Consider the following 4204-nt stretch of genomic DNA (forward strand, 5'->3'; position numbering starts at 1 on the left):
AGTGCTGGGCACCAAAGGGTCCCTCTGGGTCTCACAGAAACCACCATGGAGTTCCTGGCATCGCCTGACATTCATCCACATACATTTCCCACGCTTCAGCCGCGTCTCTGCACAGGTTTGCTCCTGACGCTGCTGCTGTAAACCAGTCGCAGCTCCTCTGCGGGGGTGGCCAATTGAGGTGTGAAAGTGTTGAAGAGGGGACAGACCTGGGTGTTCTCGCGCTGGCTTGAGTTGGCACGCCGCCACCAGGTGGCGGCAGAGTAATCAATAAAGGAGGTGCTGCCTTCCACCTGGTGGCATGTCCTGGAGCAAGTTGGCCCCTCTCTCTCTGGCGTGTGTGGCCACTCGCCCGTCACGGGGGGTCTGTGATGACCCCTCCCCCTTCCCTGCCTTAGACTTCCCCTCTGTGCCTTCCCCGGCTCATTCCTCATGCCGCTACCAGGGGGACCCCTTTCCTGCCTACTTCTCCAATGAGAAAGAGTCTGCTCCCTCGCGGCGACAAGCGTCCCTGCTGCGGCAAGTGTCCCCGCTGCTCGGGCCTCATCCCCCCAACTGCTCTCCTTCCCCACACCACACGCCCTGCTGGTTGGTTCCTGACGGAGTCTTCGCACTGGCGGTGCCCCTGCCTGGCGGGCCTCCTCTAAGTTTCTACTCACACTTTGGCAGTCAGCTCAGGCACCACCACCTCCTCCAGGAAGGCCCCTTGACAGTGCCTCTGCCTGCACCCGGCTGGATCGGGAGCCATTCAGGCCCCATCACAGCCCTGACCAAACCATGTAATCACACCTGGTCCTCAAGGAGCCCCTGAGCTGGGAGACACAGAGCTGGATCCCCAAGAGTCAGGGTGGGGTCCGTTCTAGGACATGTCTGGGGTGACTCCATTTTCCAGATGAGAAAACTGAGGCACAGTAATGTGTAGCAACTTGCTCAGGGCCATGCTGGCAGCCTTTGTGGGCATCTGCAGTGAGACCCACTGGGACCTGGGTCTTCCAGGTCTCGGCTCCAACTCCCCCAACCCTCAGTCCGGGGTTCAGGGACTCGGATCCAGGGGCCCTCTGGGCAGCTCTCCCCCACATTGCCCTGCGTGGGAAGGACAGATAGGAGACAGGGGGTTTCAACTTTTATTGACATCCGTATGGGGCAGGTGCAGGGCTGGCCTGGCTCCCGATAGCCCCATGGGATGGACGAAGACAGTGTCTGGGACAGGCAGGGGCAGCCCAAGGACCGTCCATGGGCAGAAGCAGGAAGAAGCAGCTTTCAGGAAAAGATCCGCCTCTGCCCAGAGTTCTCCCTTTAGGCCTTGTCACCAGGCCTCAGAGTTGGGGAGGGGCTGTGTGGGAGGGGACGGCTCAGGGACTGCTGTCGCCCCCTCTCTGCGCAGCACCGACTGTATCCAGTCCACGTTGAGGCCACTTTAGCAAGAAAGTCAGGATACTGGCGGGTGGCGCAGCCCTGGGTCACGAAGGAGTCCACACCCTGCAGGACGCCGTTGCAGACCAAGGGGCCACCGGAGTCTCCTGGGAGGGCGGGGACGGATGGTCACTCACCCAGGCTGGGCTGAGGCGTGGCTGTGTCAGGGAAAGGGGGCTGGGGATGGCCAAGTGCTGTTTCCAGTCTGGATTTTCTTTACAACGTGTGAATGAGAGAGAGGCCACTCTGGAGGACGGGATCGTTTAGTGGCCTCCTGCTGGATACCTGGACCGCTGGACTCCGGGTGGGGGCCCCAGGAGGAGGAGGATGGGTCCGCCATTCCTTCCCGTGGTCCGAGAGGGCTCAGGGTGAAGAGAAGGCCCCAGACCCACAAAGGCAGCAGGACACAAGGCGAGCGTCCACTCTGTGCCTGGGGCTGTGGCCATTCCCCGCCCCACCCCGCTGGAGCCTCACGGTGGACGTGCCACCTTCCAGGTGAGGAGACGGAGGCACCGAGCGCAGCTGCGTGGTGAGGAGGTGGGACTTGGCCCCGCCGGTGCCCCCGTCGCCCTTCCCTGGACGGTGGTCCCGGAGCCCCCTCCCACTCCAGGGCGGGGGGACGTACGAAGCAGATGCCAGCGCTGCGACGGGGCACCCACGTGCACACGTTCTGCGGCTGTCACAGGAAGGTGACCACGGTGACATTGAGCTCCTGCAGGACCCGGGACACTGCTGCGTGGGTGCCCAGGCGTCCCCAGCCCATGGCCAGGCACTGGGTGCCATGGGGCAGCTGCTGATTCCGCTGCGACAGCTGAGCCACTGCGACCTCAGCGCAGAGGGTGGCTGGGCAGCCCAGCTGGAACGGGGCATGGGCAGCGGTGAGACCCTGTCCCCAGGACCCTGAGGCCACCCCCTCTTCGAGCCCACCCACCTCCTGACTCCTCCCACCACAGCAGCACCTCAAAGGGCCTCCCTGGGGCCTCTGCACGTGCCGTGAGCTCTGTCTGGACCCCAGGGGCCTCCCCTTTGTGGCATTTGTCACTCATGATCACATTCTTTCATTCATTCATTCACAAAGCACTTCTTGGGTACCAACTGTGTAATCCTGTTCTAAGCCCCAAGGGTCCAGTAGTGAAGAACGCGGACAAAATCTCATGGCCTAGTACACAGTAGGTGTTCAATAGGTGTTTGCTGAAGGAATGAAGGAATGAGGGACCCATGAGCTCTGCTGGTCCCACCCCTCTGAGCTCCCCAGGTCCCCCCACAACCTGTACAAGGAGGATGTCATTGAGGCTCTGCTCCGGGTCATAATTGTTCCCAAACAGGTGAGTGATGTTGAACCTCTGCTGGGTGGGCTCGGGGGTCAGCAGGTCGTGGGCCCCCAGCGCTATGCTCACCTGGTTGTGGGGGCTGAGGGATCGGGGTGCTCATTTTAGGGGTATCCTGGGCTTGGGGTCCATCAACTGGGCTTGAGCCTGACCCTCCCTGGGCAGGTGGGACCGTGGGGAGGGCCCCCCAGCCCGCCGTCCTCCCCGGGGCAGGGCTGGGCCTCGCCCTTGGGCCCCGCTCACATTTCCTGCAGGCAGTGGGCGGCGGTCAGCACGAACCGCGGGTGAATCAAGGTGTCCCCTGTAAAAGTGGCTGCCCGGGGTCTACGGCAGCTGCAGAGACGCCATGCACGGCCGCGAGTGGGGCTGCGCTTCCTGCCCGTCCACGATGTCGGTGGCCCGGGCTCCACCTGCGGGACACGGGGTGTTAAGAGCCTACAGTCTGGGGGGACAGCAGAGCCGCTGGGCCACCTCAACGCAGTCCCTGACTGCTCCGAGCCTACGTCTCCCCATGTGCATCATGGGCATCCCGTGGCACCCAGCCCCGGTGGGCTGGTGGGAAGCAGGGCTCCGCGCCTGGGATGGGGGCACCTGGTCCTGGTGGTTAGCACGACTATCGTCCCTGGGGGCCGGCTTCTAGTCCTGAAGGGTGGGGAGGTTTATGAGAAGCAGAAAATAAATAAATAAATAAAAATAGCCGACACATGGACCCATTTTGCAGAAGGACAAACTGAGGTATTGAAAATCCTCTTCAGGTGAGGACTGGAGGGGTCCCTCACTCCTGCTCTCCCTGGACACCAGTGTCACTGACTCAGCGACTGCGTTTATTCATGGGTACCCAGGAATACTGAGCGCTCGCCGTGGGTCAGGCACTGTCCCGGGGATTCGCTTATCATATTTAATCCTCACCGCGCCTCCCTCCCAGGGAAACACCGGTTTCTGCCCATTTTTAAGGGTGGGAAACTGAGTCAAGCTGCCCAGGGCTGCTCTTTTCTCTCACCCTCCCCTCCCTGGAGGCATTAGTCCCAAGCAGCGAAGAGAGTCCTGCTCTGGGCCTGCCTCGGTCCCCCGGTCCCTCCTCCCCCTCCGGCTGTGACAGGAGGGTGTTGGACTCGACCTCATGGAGGCGACATTCCCCCAGAATCAGCCGAGTGCACGCGGATGGGCAGAAGGTCTCACTCACCACCCAGCAGCAAGGCCAGCAGCTCACAGGCGAGGGCAGGACTGGAGGCTTCGCAGTGACACGCCACGGTCTGGCTCCAGGGTGCCCTGTGCCCACTCCTCTTATAGCCTCCAAATGGAAGGTCATTGGGGTTGTCCCGTGGCCAGGCCAGACGTCCCCACTTCCTCTTTCCACCTTGGGGGCCGCGGGGAGTTTGGGGTCAGAACCAGACACCAGGATGTAGGGGACTTCAGGCTCAGGGTCCTGATTTTCCCTGGGGCAGTGAGAAGCTGGCTCCTGCCCA

General features: G+C 62.2%; 1 pseudogene; it reads right to left on the minus strand.

The window, feature by feature from the left end:
- Positions 1 to 839: 839 nt before the first annotated feature.
- On the minus strand, positions 840 to 3955 carry LOC134375953 (myeloblastin-like; annotated as a pseudogene).
- Positions 3956 to 4204: the final 249 nt, after the last annotated feature.

The sequence above is a fragment of the Cynocephalus volans genome, chromosome 4 (genome assembly GCF_027409185.1).
Source record: "Cynocephalus volans isolate mCynVol1 chromosome 4, mCynVol1.pri, whole genome shotgun sequence".
In the NCBI taxonomy this organism is placed as follows: domain Eukaryota; kingdom Metazoa; phylum Chordata; class Mammalia; order Dermoptera; family Cynocephalidae; genus Cynocephalus; species Cynocephalus volans.